At 37.6% G+C, this 17,383-nt stretch overlaps 1 protein-coding gene across 5 annotated transcripts in view; it reads left to right on the top strand.

Annotated features, from left to right (window-relative positions):
- Babam2 (BRISC and BRCA1 A complex member 2) overlaps nucleotides 1-17,383 on the top strand; it is a 413,096-nt gene that overhangs the window by 125,070 nt on the left and 270,643 nt on the right. The window lies entirely within an intron of this gene.

Genomic DNA, 17,383 nt, shown 5'->3' with positions numbered 1-17,383 from the left:
TATTTCAGGTGGATTTGAATTTAAATTCATCAAATGGGTTAAAATACACAACAGTATAACCTTCCCTTTTTCCTTCCTTTTAATTTATTTTTCATTAACAAAAGTAATCACTAATCATTGATCTGTAGTTACTGTCATGTAGAAATACATTAAGAAATACATTAAATACATTCTTTGAGGCATCTCCATACTGACTTCCACAGTGGTTGCACCAGTCTGCACTCCCACCAGCAATGGAGAAAGGTTCCTTTCTCCCCACAACCCCTAGACTAGAGGGCCCATTTGACCCACCTATTCCCCTGCTGGGTATCTTCCCCCCAAAATTAAAAGAATCATATCACAGTGATATATGTGCACCCATGTTCATAGCAGCACAGTTTGTAATAGCTAAAGCTTGAAAGCAGCCCAAGTGCCCATCAACTGGAAACTGAATAAAGAAAATGTGGGTTTTTTTTTTAATAAAATGGAGTACTACTCAGCCATAAAGAATGAAAAACTAGAGTCATTTATAGGTAAATGGATGCATACTGAGGCCATCCTCTTAAGTGAAATAAATAGGACACACATGTGTAAATACCGAATAGTTTTTCTAGTGTGAGAAACTGATAGTGTAAACAAGGGTTAAAATGATTAAAATGAATAATTGGTAATTTGAAATAGGAAAAAAGGTTCAAAGAGGAAGGAGTGAAGGGAGGGGAAGGGGAAAGGAAAAGAGGGAAAGGAAAAACTATGAGAAAAGAAAAGAAAAATGAAAATGAAATCTATGTAAATAGGGAAGGGTGGAGGGGGTGAAGGGTGCACAGGTAATGGGGGGAAAAAAAAAGAACCAAGATACATCATATACAGGTACAAACATCCAATGATAAATGTAAATGAATTGTATACCTAAAATGTACCAATAAAAGAACTAAAAAAAAAGAAAAGAAATACATTAATCCTTTATGTTGGTTTTTCAACATAACGTGAGATAAATGTGAGCAGAAACCATAAGTATCCAAACTGAAACTATAATTTTACCCAAATTGAAACTATAATTTCAATTAAAAGACTCTTAAATAGTTATATGGCCTAGTAAGAGTTTATATACGTCCCTCTCTGCCCTTTTTCTTAGAGGAAGTATAACAGTGATACAATATTATGATGATCAGTATTATTTCCTCCTCATTCCTCTCCGTTTTCTTTTTTCTATTCCTCTTCTTCCTTGTCCTCCCTTTCTTCTTCATTTTTAAGAACTGGAAACCTAATTCAAAGGGGCTTAAACAATAAAGGAAGTTTATTGGCTTATAGAACTTTAAAGTCCAGAGTTGGACTGCAGATAAGGTTTGGTGCTATGGCTAAAATAGTTTCTCTCTGCTGTGCCATCCATTGTGTTGACTTTTTGTTTCCATACCCACATAGCTGCTCAAGTTCTTTCTCTTATGAACAGAAAGTTATTATTTCAGTTCAAACTTTATATTCTCCTACCATGGGAAGAAAGCAGACCATTATTTCTCAGCAGTCCTATCTGATATCTTTATCTCATTTGGTTTGATTTGGTTTGTGCCCTTAGCTGAATTAATCTTTGAGGCTAGATGCACAATGTTGATGAGGTTAGGCAGTGAGGACCTTTGGAGCTTTAGCTAGAGGGCCTTACTGGAAAACCACGTGTGAGAATGGGGAGGGGTGGTTTCATAAAGGAAATCTAGGTGTGTTACCAGGAGGGAGAGCAGATGGTGGACATCAAGTAGTGGATGTGTACTGTATGTAGGTTTCGATCAAAGATATAATATGGACTTGGGTCTAGGAGGTGGGGCTTTTAGGGAGGAGAATAAAGACACTGACAGCTCTGACTACTTTATATAGTGTACTTTGTGGATTTATCTTTTCATTTATTTGTCTACTTGGCATTGCTTTTTTTTCTCTTACTCCTGTAGCTGCATAAGGCTGTTATATCAGGAACAGCCTGGGGTAGTCTCTTTCTGTTGGACTTTCCCCTGTCCAATTACATGCAAATTGTGTTACTAGGACATTGGTGGCTTTAAGGCCACTAATCAAGAAGGTTCATAACTGTGATTTTGACTAAGAGGAGGAGGGTTTGGTAAATACTGCAGGTCTGGAATTTGGTCCAGAAAGCTCAGCTAAGGTGACGACAGCTAGATAAAACCAGTCATGTTAGCCTGAGGGCCTGGTCTAGCTAGGGAATCATCCAGGGCAGGGTCAGAAATCATGTGTCAGTGCCTGCAGATGTTGCTGTAGTTATAATTAACAGCTTGGCTGGAGCTGTTTGTTCTCTGTCTTGTACCATACTGCCTGCCCGTTCCTCTGGGTCTCTCTGTGATTATCACAGTGAGAAGGAAATGAGAATCTACCATGAGGTCTGATCCTGACTGAAGTAGGGAAAGTTACCTTTTTGTGGAGAATGGCTAGGCATCCTGTGATGTCTTGACCCACCTATGGCTCTAAAATATGCTGTGCCAGCCAAGAATTGCTAAGCTTGAATGATCTTTCACTGCAGTTCAAAGTGTACACTTTTTTTGTTAGTTTTGTTTGTTTGTTTTGAGACAGGGTTGTGCATCAGCCCAGGTTGACCTTGAACTCTTAAGTTCAAGTGACCCTCCTGCATCAGCCTGCCCAATAGCTGGAACTGTAGATGCTTGCCACTTCACTGTGATTTAAATAATTTGTTCCAAGTTGGAAGTCTATGGGCAGAACTGAGATCCTTAACTTTCTCAGTTTGAAAGGCTTCTTAAGATACTTTCTAATGAAAAGTGAAACCCTAAGAAAAGTGTTTGCTTTAAATGATTGCAGTTAATTTCTTGTAAAGAAACACAGAAGCGCACATTAACTTAAAATAAGCTCATACTGTTGTTTCTTGTAGTACAGCCAGGAAAAACAGTAACAAGCTGTCTCCTTCAAAGTCACATCCCTGGATGATATTCGAGCAACCTGGAAAATTTAAATACATCCCCAGGAAAAACAATTTGCATTAAGTTGAAATCGTATTTGCTAATTTCCTTTCTGCTATTGCAGTGTCACTACTCAAGGTCCCCGTGGCATTGGTTAGGTGTGTTGTGTCAGTGGCTGAGGCAAGTAGCAATATTCATGTCAGCGCTGTGGCTGATCTGGGCTACAAAAAGCTTTTTAATGTTTGTGGTCCATTAATCAAATTTTAGTTTACACTGGCATTTCATTCTTCGTTGAACTTCTTACTGATACTTATTCATACTTTTTTGAGAAACAGTAGATATAAAACTTGAACATTTGGCCTCAAATTTGATATTTAAAATATATCATCTTAAAATCGTGTGGATATGGATAACATCTATAGAAGAAAGAGTGAATTTAGTTATTATTTCATCTTGTACTCCTCCAGGTGTTGGTATTCAGTAATTTTAGCATTTCTAGTGTTGGTTCTCTTTTACATATTGAAGAAAATGTACTGTTTTTGTTGTCTAATTGGTTATAATATTAAGAGGAGGAAGGCTGATGATGGTTCTCTTCCTTTGGAAAATATACTTTTCTTCCTTTTTACTCCTAGTCCACATAAGGGAGTGTCCAAGACAGAAAGGAATCAACTTTTGCTAATAAACAACAAGGCTGGACCATGAGATGTGCTTTAACAGTTCTTTGCTTCTGAATTCTCCCCCATCTTTGTTTCCTCCCATCTGTCTATCAGTTTGAGAGAACAAACGTGATGTGGAAATGACCGGGGTGATCCTAGGGACCCAGCATCGAAAGGCAGTCTATATAGCAATTTCTTATAGCAAGAAGAGACATTGCACATTTTTGAATTTTCTAAGTGGAGCCATAGGTATAATTTTTGGGATACTTCTGCACATTTTAGATTTAAAGTAAGATTGCCTTTGGAAGAAGTTAAATAAGTAAAGTATGCCAGCTCCAATGATTCTGATACTCTAGTACAAAATTGGTATGATGGAGAAATTCTGGAGTGATGTACCAGAAGTTTGAAGAGACCCCAGAACTTCTCTGTTAGAAGTTTTGCTTGCCTAATATTTGGGTGAGGCCACCTAATGAGTGGCATTTTGAAAAGTTCCTACTTATTTTTTCTTATTTTGGCTTTATTTTGAGTTTTGTCACTGCTGTTACACAGTCATAGGGAAAGGTTACTTTTCAGCTATTATGGTATTTGTGTATTTTGCCCAAGATATTATCTTTGTCCTTCTCAAGAATATATAACCAATTGTGTTTCCCATTGATTTGAAAGTCAAGATCACGTTACCATTAGTAGCCAGATTTTTACTGGTTGTAATCCAGGGTATGAACTGATAGATTTTTATCCTGCAAGTCAGTTAAAAAAAAAAAAAGACTAAGTGACGCACACACACAGAAGTTGATTGTTGGTTGAGAGGTAGGTCAGAACCTTGGAGAGCTCTGGATGTTCTCGTTGAAGCAGGGTTTGGAGGGCCTTCTTCTCAGATTAATTCTGCCTCTAGAAGTAGTCACTGAATACAGATTGCAAAACACATTTCACCAACATGCATTTGATTTACCTGTCAGTTATATTTGCTAAATAAGTGTAAGAACTTAACCTAACTACATTTCTAAGACTGCTTTCACTAGTCGATATTAATACAGAAATGTCCTTTTATTGGTTTGTTGCCTATTAATTTGGGTACTGGAGATTTCCATTTTTTCCTAATTAGTTTCTCCTGAGTTATCAAATACTATAAATAACAAAAACTTCAAAGATCACAAGAATCTCAAATCTCAGATTCAGTAGACTATGCCCAAGAGTAAAGAAAATTGTTAGAATATTTGAGGAGAAAGCTATTGAGGATCACAAAATTACTGTGTTTAATTTTTTTGTTCATCAGTATTTATTTTTGTGAGCGCATTACAAGAGTACACAATGTTCTCTTCCTTTCTGTTGACTCCATTTTGTTCTTAGCCGTTGAATCTTTTGAGAGTAAAATCCTGAAACATTTTCTGCAAGTTAAAGCTGCAACTATAAGGAATATGACTGACAGTGTTGTGTTATCTTTTTTGATAGCCACATGACTGTGAATATTTGGAGGATAGAGGAAATAGACTTGTCCACTATTGTATAGTTCTAAAGCTAGTTTCTCTTAATATAGCTTCCTTTTGCCCACCTCCAAATTATATTAACTCTACTTTTTAAAAAATAAAGTTGCTATATTTGAAGAAACTAAGAAAATATTTTTAAAATAGAGGAATTGTACACACATAAGTCTGTACTAATGCATGGTATAGATGCTTGTTGATAATACTCTGTCCTCTAACAAGTAGGTCAATTACAAATTTATTTTTGTTATTATCTTTTGTATTCTCCAGATAAAATGACATTTTAAAAATACGTGCTTGTTCAGTTACCGTTCTATTAGAAGTATAAAATGTCACTGGTCATTTCCTAAGATTTCCCATTCAAATGAGTATAACCCAAAAGAGTTTCAGTTGAGAGAAGCATAATAAATTACAATTACTACAACTGTGACTTCTGTATTCTAGCATATTACAATAGCTTTTGGGAAATGTTTTGTGAGGTTTGGAATTTAAGGAATAAAAATCTTAAAGTTACTCGAAGCAAACGTTTTTGGAGAGAATAAGGTTAACCAATGAGGGTAAATGGTGCAGGGATTTGTTCTCCAGAAGCATATGGAACTAGCTACCATTTAGTTGTTTAGAAGAGAATTGAAATCTGATCTTGTAAAACATGTAAGTCATGGAATGGTGTTTCTTAAATGTTGAGATTGAAAAACAGTTTGAAATGAAATACTATTCTGTGTAAAAACTTTATGTTTTTCCATTATGAAAGTATGTGCATATGTTATATATGTTCACACGTGTACATACACACATAAATATATGTTCAGAAAATTTGGAAAAGATGGAAAAATGAGAAGAAGAAAAAACCCTTCTAAATAGCTTCCAACTATATATATCATATATTAATGTGTTTTTCCTAGTAAATTTTCTGTGCATAAATGGCTTCTGCTGTAAAGGATTGGAGAGAATGAGGGTAACCAAACATGTAATCATAATGTATATATGTATATGCAGGTTTCTATCTTTGTCTTCATTTAATATGTTAACAAAATATTTTCTGTTATCCTAATATTTTCTGTTATCATAGAAACATTGGTTGCTTATCATTTCTTTTGATGACTTTAATAGTTTTAAAAACATTTATTATGGGCTGGGGATTTAGCTCAGTGGTTTCGCCAGCTGTTGTGCAAGTGCAAGGACCCAAGTTTGATCCCCGGTACCAAAAATAAAATAAAATAGAATAAAAACATTTGTTATCAGGCTGTTGTTGCTTTTATCTAGATGTCTCCCCAAAGCCTCATGTGGTCATAGGTGGGGCTTTTTGGAGGTGGCTAGATCTAGGATGTGTGATGCTGGAATTAAGGATGTGATGTTGGGATTAAGGGTGCTCTACCCTGGGTATGGGTAACACCAATCAGTAGGCTTATAGCCTGGATCGAATATCAGGGGATAGAAAGAGGCTGCTGCTGCAGCTTTGCTGCTGTTTGCCTGCTCTTCCACGCCATGGACTGTTCTTCCTCTGTGATGCTCCTCTGCTACGCTGCCCTGTTTGGGAGCTAGTTGACTAGGGTCTGAAATCTGTGTGAATTGTGAGCTAAATAAACTTTTCCTCCCATAATTTGTGAATGTTGGGTATTTTGTCTCAGCAATGAGAAAAGTAACTAAGACACAGGCATGTAGATTATTTGTAGTTTCAGTTATTATAAATGACTATGTATGTTTTTGTTTATAAGGCTATTTACTTCTTTGATTTTAATTATTTTTTTTAACTGGATTCCCAGAAACGAGACTTCTGGGGCTTTTGAGAATGATTGAACTTTTAAAGATTCTTCATAGATGTGTCTATAAAGTCAATCTGCTTTTACCAATTTATACAGTGGACCCTTGACTCAATTCGTTCTCAAGGGCTGGTTGTAACTCAAGTTGATTGTAAGTCAAGACTGTTTTTCCCATAAGAAATAATGGAAATACCCATAATGCATTCTGAACCTCCCAAAGCACCCCTTAACTAACCTTTTCATAATAAAAAAGGGTTGTATAATGTTCGCAATTTACCAGAAACACCAATAATTTTCCTGGTGTATTCACCAAAAAGTTATAAAATGTGCCTAGTTTACCAGAAACAACAATTTCATATGTATTTACCGTTCAAGTTGACATCTTTGGCTTGCAGGAAGGCTGGATGAATTGGAAGGTGGTATTGTTTGGAAGGAGAGTCCCCTTCCGTAAGAACATCAGGAATCTGGCTCTCTGGTGTCCTTTCTCTCCTTGGGAGAGTCCATAGCCCACTAGGACCTGCTTCTGGCTCACTAGGTCTCAACCTTTTCAGAACTAAAAACTGGTCTAAGGTTGTCTATTTCTGTCTTTTCTTTAACACTGTTCTGTGGTATGACATGACGTGGTCATTAAGCAAGTGAATGCAAGATTGGCTTTTCTTCTGTCTGGGTGGATCTTCTCTACAAATGATTGTAGCTCTGTCCAGTTTTTCAGGGTTGCCTTTATTTCAGTAATCCTTTATTTATTTTTTTTTAGTTTTGGTAGCGGAGATTGAACTCAGGACTTTGTGCTTGTGAGGCATTTGCTGGAACCACTGAGCTAAATCCCCAGCCCTCTGTCTTCATTTCAGAAGAGGAACTTTGCTGCACTGATTGTTGATAGTCCCCTTCCTTTTCAGAAAGCTCCTCAGCTGCCATTCTCTGCTGCTCAGCCAGAAGTTGCAGCAGTTCCTTTAAAGACAGTTCCTCTGAGTGTTCCTCCACTAGTTCCTCAACATCAGCATTGTCTACCTGGAAACATATGGACTCTGCTATAATGACAGTGTCATCCACCACAGGGTCTGTTGCAGGCTCAGCTCCTCTACACAGTCTTCAAAGTCTCTCCTATATAACTTCAGGCCACGCTTTCTTCCAAGAGGAGCTCAGTGTCCTTAGAGAGACACTGGTCCAGGATTTCTCATTTAACCCCACACAGGAAAAGAAGAATGTTGTAATGGTTCTTCCAGAACTCTTTAAGGGTTAAATCTGTATCTGAGACCATCTGGAAGCACTTCAGGAACAGTTTCTTGGTGTATAACTTCTTAAAGTTAGCTATAATCTGCTGGACCATAGGCTGCAGTGGAGGAGAGTTGTGTTGGGTGGGAGGAACTTGACTGAGAGCCATGGGAATTCTTTAGCCAATTCTTCTTCCAAGCCTTGTGGGTGAGCAGGAGCATTCTCCATAATGAGGAGAGCCTTGAGTGGTAAACCTCTGTCCTTTAGATATTTCTTAACAGTGGACAGAAGGTCTCCCTGAGCCACTCAAGCAAAAGTACTCTTTTTTTTTTTTGGTACCAGGGATCGAACTCGGGTCCTTGCACTTGTGCAGCAGGCGGCAAAACCACTGAGCTAAATCCCCAGCCCCAAGCAAAAGTACTCTTCTTACCCAGGCTTTTGTGCTGGATCTCCAAATGACCCCTAGCCTATTCTTCATGACTGTGTTTTATGAACACTCTTGAGGTCTCAGAGTGATAAACCAAGAGAGGCTTTATTTTGAGGTCTCCACTCACACTGGCACATAGCAATAAGCTAGCCTATCCTTCATAGGCTTGTGGCCTGGCATTTTCTTCTCTTCCTGGGTAATGTATGTTCTCTTGAGCATTTTCTTCCAGAAAAGCCCAGTTTTATCACATTTGAAAACTTGAGAGCAAAAGCTGTTTCTCTGTATCATCGTTTTGAAGTGGTGCATGTTATTTTCAGCAGCCCTTTTATCAGCACTGGCTGCATCACCATCCCTAGTTATGCTATGAACCCCAGTTCTCGCTTTAAAATTGTGAAACCCCTTACTGGCACAAAATGTTTCACCATTGTCACTTGTTGATGGATTATCCTTTACAAGATCTACATTTATAGCCCTAGCTTTTTCACAAATTACAGACTCAGAGAGGCTATAACCTGCCATCTACCTTTCATTTATCCACACTTATAATAGCTTTTCTACCACATCTAACACTGTTGATTGTGACTTACTAATTTGAGTAACACCTTTAGCAACACCAGCTTCCTTATACAAAGCTTTTCTCTGTAAGATTGTTGAGATGGTGGATTTCGACATGCTGTACATATTAGCAAGATGGTCACATGAACTTCACTCTCATATTTCTCCATAATTTCCTTCTCTTTTTGATTATGATTGCTTTCTTTACCTTCCCTTCCTTCCTTAGCTTCTTTTCTAACTTTTTGGGGGCCATTTTGATAGCAGTAATTGTGGTGATTACATAAAGCACTGAACAAAATCACGTCCACAGATACGCACGTTTGGGCTTAGACTGATGAATATATATGCTTACATAAGTTTTTCTGGCATGCGAGTCTTTGTTTACAACCATACAAGTGGCCAGCAGTTGGGTCATAACTCAAGACTTTAGTTGTAAGTTAAAACTAAAATTCTGGTCGTAACCCAAGTTGTTTATATGTGAGGCAGGTTGTAACTCAAGGGCACATTGAACTCTCGTGTGTTATAGTCTCCATTAAACAAACTATCCCCTCACCAATATTACCTATTTGCTGAGTAAACAACTTGGCTAATTTAAGACACAAATTTTGCTTCTAATAATTTTTGCACAGTTTTCCTGTCTTGTAGGGAAAGCTGGGTGAGTGGCAGGACAATTCAAGAGTCCCACAGGAGCAATAAGTAATTTGTAGAACTAAAGCCCTGTCTTGGAGTAGAAGTTAGGCTAATGAGTTGAAGCAGACACTGACCTGGTGGGGGTAGCTGAACCCTGGGAGCAGGCTATGGAGCCTCAAAGAATAGAGGAAGAAACACAGATGGACAAAGCATGGTGATCTGTAGGGATATCCCAGAAGGGTCAGGCATCAGTGTCATGTGTAGTGGCTCAGGAAGTCTTCTGGGAGAACTTCTGATCACTTAGGGTGGAAGGCAGGCAGACTATTGTTTTGTACGCTTTTTTTTTTTTTTTTTTTCTGCTACTAGGGATTGTGCCCAGGGCCTCATTATATTCATCTATCTTGGTGAATGTTTCTGTTTTAGTTTTTTACTGTTGGAGATCAAGTTCAAGGCCTCAAACATGCTAAGCAAGCTGAGCTACATGCAAACCACTGAGCTACATCCTCAGCCCCCTGAATGTTTCTTATGCATATGAAAGGAATGTATATCTGCGATTTTTTTGGTTTTGTTTGTTTTGGGGTGTGTGTGTATGTGTTACTGGGAATTGAACCCAGGGCCTTCACATTGACCTACATCCCCAGCCCTTTTTTATTATTTAATTATTTATGTTTCATTTTTTATTTTTTGAGACAGAAGCTCACTAAGTTCCCCAGATTGTGCTCAAACTTGTGCTCCTCCTACTTCATCTCTCAGAGTGCTGGGATTACAGGTGTGAAGCCGCCCACTTTCTTTCATGGTATTTGAAAAAAACCCTTATTTTACCATGTGCATATATTACTTTTTCAATGAAAAAGGGAAGTTACTTTGATTTGATTACTAATGTGATTGAATACTTCCCATATAATTAATTAGTTTTGATATCCTTTTATTTTTTTGCTAGACAATTAGAAATTTGTGGTAATAGGTTTCAAATAATTTTCTCATTATATTTCTATTTTATTCCTGTGCTTTATCTTTTTATTAACTGAAAATTTTATCATAAGATCATTTTTGTAAACAAGAAAGTTTTCCATGAGAGATTTTTTTCCCTTTCCTTATTAGATCATGGTGGTCTGAGTCCCATCTGGTTATTTGCTTACTTTCCTCATTAATCTTGCTGAAGGTGAACTACTGGTACATTTGTCCCAACCTTTTTCATTTGTTGTTGTCCTTGTGCATGTCTAAATTTGCTTCAGTGTAGCAAACCAAAACAAAACAAAACAAAAAACTATGGTTTTGAGTAAGAGAGCCTGAATTGAAGACGATCTAGGCCTCTGAAAACGTTGTGCCCCGCTATCTCTCTGACATAAGTGAGCTCAAGAATGGTTGTGCCCATTCCAGTCTGTGGGGCTACTGATTTGGCTGTATAAGATGCACTTCATATGGCTTATGACAGAGAAATGTAGGAAGAGTTGAAGGCCACTGGAGTGAGGCATCCCTCACATCAGGCATCCTGAACAGGCGGTGCAAAAAAGGGAATCAAAATTCAAGACGCATTGTGACAGCTAAGAGATAGGTGCCAACTGTATAGTTAGAAGCTGAAACTTTAGTGAGCTAAATGGGGTGTGGGTAGGCAGATTGACGTTCCACAGTCTCAGTCATTGTCTGCACTCCTGTATCAGCGGAGTAATTCAACTCCTGTACTTAACAAGTTTCTAAAAAAACTGGTTTAATACCTTCTCTGAACTGCTTCACAGAGGTTTTATTGAGAAAGAATAAGTTTCTACTATGAAATAGTAATTCTTTATTTTCTTTATAATTTATCACTTCCTCTCACTGCATTTTTTTATTCCTCATTTTTTTGAATCTCTTCAACTTTCTTTTCTTTGTTACTATATATTGTGTGCCCTCTGTCTTCTCATTATGGCTATCTTCATTTCAAATTCCTTCTTTCATGGGTTACCAGAATAAGTAGAATGTCAACTTTGTGAATAGAAAGAGATACACTTATATTTTCCTTCTTTGTAAAAGGTCTTCTGATTTGTGCTTTCTCCCTCACCTACTTCCCTGAAGGAATGTTGAGCATTTTTCTCTATCTCCTGCTCATAAGAGTGGAAAGCTCTAATGTCTTGTGCTCCAGTCCCATGTTTCTAGACTTGTTTTAAAAGTATGTCCTAGGGCCTGGGATTTAGCTCAGTGGTTTCTCCGCCTGCTGCGCAAGCGCAAGGACCTGAGTTCTATCCCTGGTACCAAAAAAAAAAAAAAAGTATGTCCTAATCTTAAGTGACCAAAACCTTGTACATTTTTTTGTGTTCTTCCCTTGTAGATAAAATAGTTCAGACCACAGTTTACCTTACACATAAAAGTGGTTGTATAGCACTAGCAGAGGAATTTTTATGTAGTTTAGTATACTTAAACCTCCCTTGTGTGGTTATAGACTTGCAGCTTGCCAAGCAACTAAAGAGAACTGGTATAATTTTACAAATATACATTGAAGCAACTAAAGGCTTTTTCTTTTTGCTCTTATGTAATAGCAAAGGCTGGGAATGAGTCCTTGTCCAAGAATTGAAATATTGTATATTTCCCTGTTTATAAATATGTAATGATCTCTGAAGAAAGAACATAGCAAGCTATGTAATGATCATTTTAAGTTCTGTACTACAATATTATATCCTATTAATGGTTTGAATAAAGTATTGAATAACTCAGAATTTCAGGCTGTTGAGATCAAGAGGTTTGCCTGTATGGGCTTTGTGGCCTTCTTATCAAATCACTTTCATATCATGATGCCTCTGTTGTTTACTGTGTGATCCTGAAGCACTTAGCTTTCTTTCATTCATCAAGTCTCCATTTGAATGTGTCTTTAGGCCTGTCCTTCTTTAGAATGAAAGAGCACTTATTGCTTTCCTTGCTTTCTCATTTAGTCCTGTAAATCAGTCCATTCAGTAGAGCAGTGTACCTTCATCCCTGGGTATCTGTGGGGCATTGGTTCCAAGAGAACCCTGTGGATACCAAAATGTGCAGACACGCCAGTTCTTTGTATGAAATGGTATAATATTTGCATATAATCTATGTATGTGCTCCCACATATTTTAAATCATCTCTAGAATATTTAGGATACCCAATGCAGTATAAATGCTATACAAATAGTTCTAGTACTGTATTGTTTCAAGAATAATGACAGGGAAAATATCTACATGTTCAGCACAGATGCAATCATTTTTTTTCCAAATGTTTTCAATCTGGTTGGTTGAATTTATGAAAGTGGAAGGCACAGATAGGGAGGGCATTGCAGTCTTTTTAATGAATGCATTCTTTTACTTTTTGTTTGTTTGTATTCTTGTGATGGAAGCCATGTTTAGTTTGTGTTTAAGGCGGTATAATGTAGTGCGATTGTTTTGAATTGTGGTCTGCAGACCTCTGGGGATTTCAGAGACCCCTTTAGGGGTCTGCAGTGTCAAAAGTAGTTTTGGAATCACATTTGCTTTAAAAAAAACTATGCCGATTTTTGCACTTATACTCCAGAAGCAGTGGTGGATACAGCTGGTGCCTTAGCACCAATCAGGGCAGTGTCATCAAACTGTATAAGTAGCCATGGTATTCTCTGCTGCCACACATTCCCAGTAAAAAAATGCCAGTTCACTTAAGAATGTCATTGATGAAGTTATAAAAAGTATAAATTTTATGAAGTCCCAATCCTTGAATGCACTTTATTTAATATTCCATGTGACAAAATTAGAAATATGCATGGGAGACTGCAACATACTAAAGGATGGCGTTGTCTTGAGGAAATTAGTGTGGTTGTTGGACTAGCTGCTTTGTTCTTGGGCCCATCCTTTTCCTTGAAAGAATGATTGAAGGATGATTTGCGACCATTAGGAACTGGTTATTTGGCAGACATTTTCTCAGAAACATACAAGGTGTGTTTATCACTTCAGGGAAAACAACTGACAGTATTTGTTGCCACTGATAAGATTCTAGCTTTCAAGTGACAATGGGCATTTTGGAAAACATGTTTACTGCCCTGAGGTTGATGTCTTCAATTATTTAAAGATTTTCTGATGAGATTAGTGATATTAATGAATATGATTTTTAATTATTAAATGAATGAAATTTTTCAGTATTGGGATAACGCCTTAAATCAATATTTTCTAAATGATCAATGCATAATGTACATAAGTATGATCCACCCGAAGAATAAGATAAATGGAATTTAATGTAAGAATATGAAATATTTATTAATAAGGATTCCGTCCCACATTCCAACTATCCTTTAAGAAGCTACCACTTGTTGAGTTCTTATAGTTTTTATTTATTTTCATTTTTTAAATTTTTATTTATTTGTTTTTTGGTATCAGGCATTGAACTCGGGACCTTGTGCTTGGGAGGCAGGTGGTGGAACCACTGAGCTAAATCCCCAGCCCATATTTTTTATTTTTAAGAGATGATCTGTTGCCTAGGCTGACCCTGAACTCCTAGTCACAAGTGATTCATTCACCTGCTTTGGTCTCTTTGGAAAAGCTAGCTGGGCCTACAGATGTGTACCTCTGTGCTTGGCTTCACTTGTTGAGTTTTGTTGTAGTATCAAAGAATATCCAGAATCATTTGAAAAGACTATTTAAAGCACTTCTCTTTGCAAGCTGCATGTGTGACTAAGGCTGATTTTCTTCATATACTTAAGCCAAAATAACATATTGCAACAGATTGAATGCAGAAACAGATAAGAGATTATTAAGCCAGACATTAAAGAGATTTGTAAGAATGCAAAACAATGCCATACTTTTCACTGTTTTCTGAAAATGTAGTTACTTCACAAAAAATGTTATTCGTATTAACATGTTGTGGGTTTATTTGAAAATGAATTAAATATTTTGAAAAATTTTCTCAGTTTTTATTTTTAATACAGCAAATATTAATTATAGTAAATATTAATCCATATAACTCATATATACAGAAGCTCTTTGGGGGTTCTCAGTACTTTTTAACCATGTAAAGTTTCCTAAAACCAAAATGTTTGAGAATCTCTGGTGTAGTTCTTTTTTTTGGTACCGGGGATCGAACTTGGATCCTTGTGCTTGCGCAGCAGGCGGTGAAACCACTGAGCTAAATCCCCAGCTAGTGTAGTTCTTAAGAGCAGGGACTTAGAAACAAATTGCTTATGATCAAAACCCAATTTTATTGTTTAGTGGCTCTGTGACCTTAGGCAAGGTTTAGAACTATCTGTTGCCTTAGTTTCTTCATCTGTAAAATGGGATAATAATTTAACTTACAAAATTACCATAATGATTAACTTGAATATGTAAAAAGTTCTTAGGATATATAGCAGTTGGCAAGCCATGTGATTATTTGATAAATATTTGTAATATATTGACATGTTCCTTTATAGATGCTAGATTTCTACACTTGTAGAGATTGGATATTTTTAGATATTTACACGACCTATTATCAAGTCCATGATCTTTTCCTCTCTTTGGCCTCCAGGTCAGTGATTCTCAACACTTACTCCCTATTAGAACCACGCAGGAGCTTTTAGAAAAAAAAAAAATCCCAATACCCAGGATACATTCCTGTTTAAACCATTTAAATCAGAATATGGAGTTGGGGTGGGTAGGGTCCAGGCATTAGTAGTAGTGTTTAAGTTCTTCAGATGATTTCATTGTGAAGGTTGAAAACTACTATTTTAAGTCTTCCCTGAGATTCTGCCTCCCTTTCTGCTTCTCAAATAAATGGTAGCTGATTTTTCTCCCACCCCTTATGACTCTGTATTTGGAGGTGGGTACATGTTCACTTTGCCCTTCAGTGCTGTTTTCAAGGAAATTGTCACTCCCTGTTACGATTTAGATCTAAAATGTCCCCCAAAAGTTTTATGTGTTTAGGGGTGGGTCTTTTGGAAAATGATTGAATCGTGGGGGCACTGTAATCAGTGGATTAATTCATTGGTGAGTTCATAGCTGAATGTGCTGTTAGGAAGTGGGGCCTGTTTGAACCAGGTGGCTAACTGGGGGTGTGACCTGGGAGGATATGTTCTTTTCTCTGGCTTTTCTCTTCTCCTCTCTCCTCTCTTCTGACTTCTCTCTTCTCTCTTTTCTCTTCTCTCTTCTCTTTTCCGTTCTCCTCTCCTCTCTTCTGTCTTTTCTCTCTCTGCTTCCTGGCTGACATAGGTTGAGAAGCTCTCCTCTGCTGTATCCTCTACTATGTTGTTTCTGCCTTGGAGACATCAAACAAGGACTGAACTCTCTAAAACTGTGAGCCAAAAAACCCTCTCCTCCTTTAAGTTTTGGGTGTTTTATCCTAGTGATGGGAAAATGACTAAGAAATACCCCTTCTTTTTACCATCTACCCTCATCTTGAAACTTTTGTCAGTAGACTCTAGGACCCATTGCTCCCTCCTTGCTATTTAAAGACCCCCTCAATCCTTCTCCTAAGGATTTTAGCATGTGGCTCCTGGTTATCTTCTCAGCATTACTCTTGTCATGATTCTGGGTGATTTTAATATCCATGTAAATTAAATCATTCTTCCAGCACCCTGGCCTCTCAGTCCTTGACCTTCTCTTCTGCAGTGATTTTGTCCTGCACTTTCTCTTAGCCATGCATACCCTTGGAGTACATTAGACCTTGTTGGTGCCATTTATATAAAACCTTCATTGTCTCTAGTTGCAAACATTCTATTTTCTGAACACACCCTCAGGTCTTTCCAATTCATTCTTTGTCACGCCTCAACTCCCAACAGTTCTTCCAGTTGGCCACGACCTATAGTTCATTGGTCCTACTACCTTTTCATTAACTCTCACTTTCCTTATGAACTTACTTGGTTTTTTCCTGGCCTAATACTCATTGCCCATAATTGTAGTAATTTTACAAAACCTCAAAGATCTCTTTTCCTTCTTTCTGTCTGTTGGATTTGTCTGGGAAAAGCCAACCTTTGTCCAGATTCCTCCTCTGTATATATAGTCAGGGAGTAGAATGTGGGCTAATTTGTCTCACTTTAAAATCATACTTTTGACCTCAATGGAGCATTTACTTTTATTTAGAATTCTTATTGCATTTCCCCAGTTCATTTATTCTCTGAAATAACTTTTCTAAATGACTATTTCATACTTTCATCTCAGACTTCTAGTATTCCCTCCTCCTTCCTCCTTCTCAGATAACCACCTTCTTTCTCATGTCATGGAGAAAATGTAACTTTCAGAAGAGAACTGCCACAAGCTCCCACCACCACATGGAACAGTATGCCTGCAGCCATGCTCATTTAATTGGCTTCTCTTCTGCTTCCTGTGTATAGACTCTCTGGGCTCATTTCAAAGGCCAGCCCTCTTTGAGTTACCTGCCTCGTGGATCCCTGCTTACTTATTACCTGCTGTCTCAGTGTTCTGCTCCCTCCCTCTCTGGCATCACCACTTCCCCTTTTCTCTACAGGAGTATTTCATCAGGCTACAAACATCCATATGCAACTTCCCCTTGACCTCATGTTTCTCTCTCGTTCCCAGTCAGAATTGACTGTGCTAGCTGTGTGGAGTTTCTTTCCATGCATTTTCTTCAACTCTTGATAGTTCAGCTTTACTCCACCAAAACAGCATTTGTTGAGGACACTACTGATCTACATGTCATAGACCCAGTAGGGAATCCTCAGCCTCTCCTACTCATCAGCACCATTTGATGCTGGTCATCACTTCTTTTCCTTGAAGAACTCTCTTCACTAGGCTTCTAGAATACATACTATCGTTTTCTGAATGACCTTTTTTTGCATTAAAATATAAGTTCTTCAGAGCAAAGACTTGGCTAATTTTCTTCACTGCCT

Source organism: Heterocephalus glaber, unplaced genomic scaffold, assembly GCF_053883595.1.
Source record: "Heterocephalus glaber isolate CG9 unplaced genomic scaffold, H.glaber_assembly_v1.0 deba00001457, whole genome shotgun sequence".
Lineage (NCBI taxonomy): Eukaryota > Metazoa > Chordata > Mammalia > Rodentia > Bathyergidae > Heterocephalus > Heterocephalus glaber.
The sequence above is the reverse complement of the archived record's forward strand: the minus strand, read 5'-3'. Positions and strand labels throughout refer to the sequence as shown.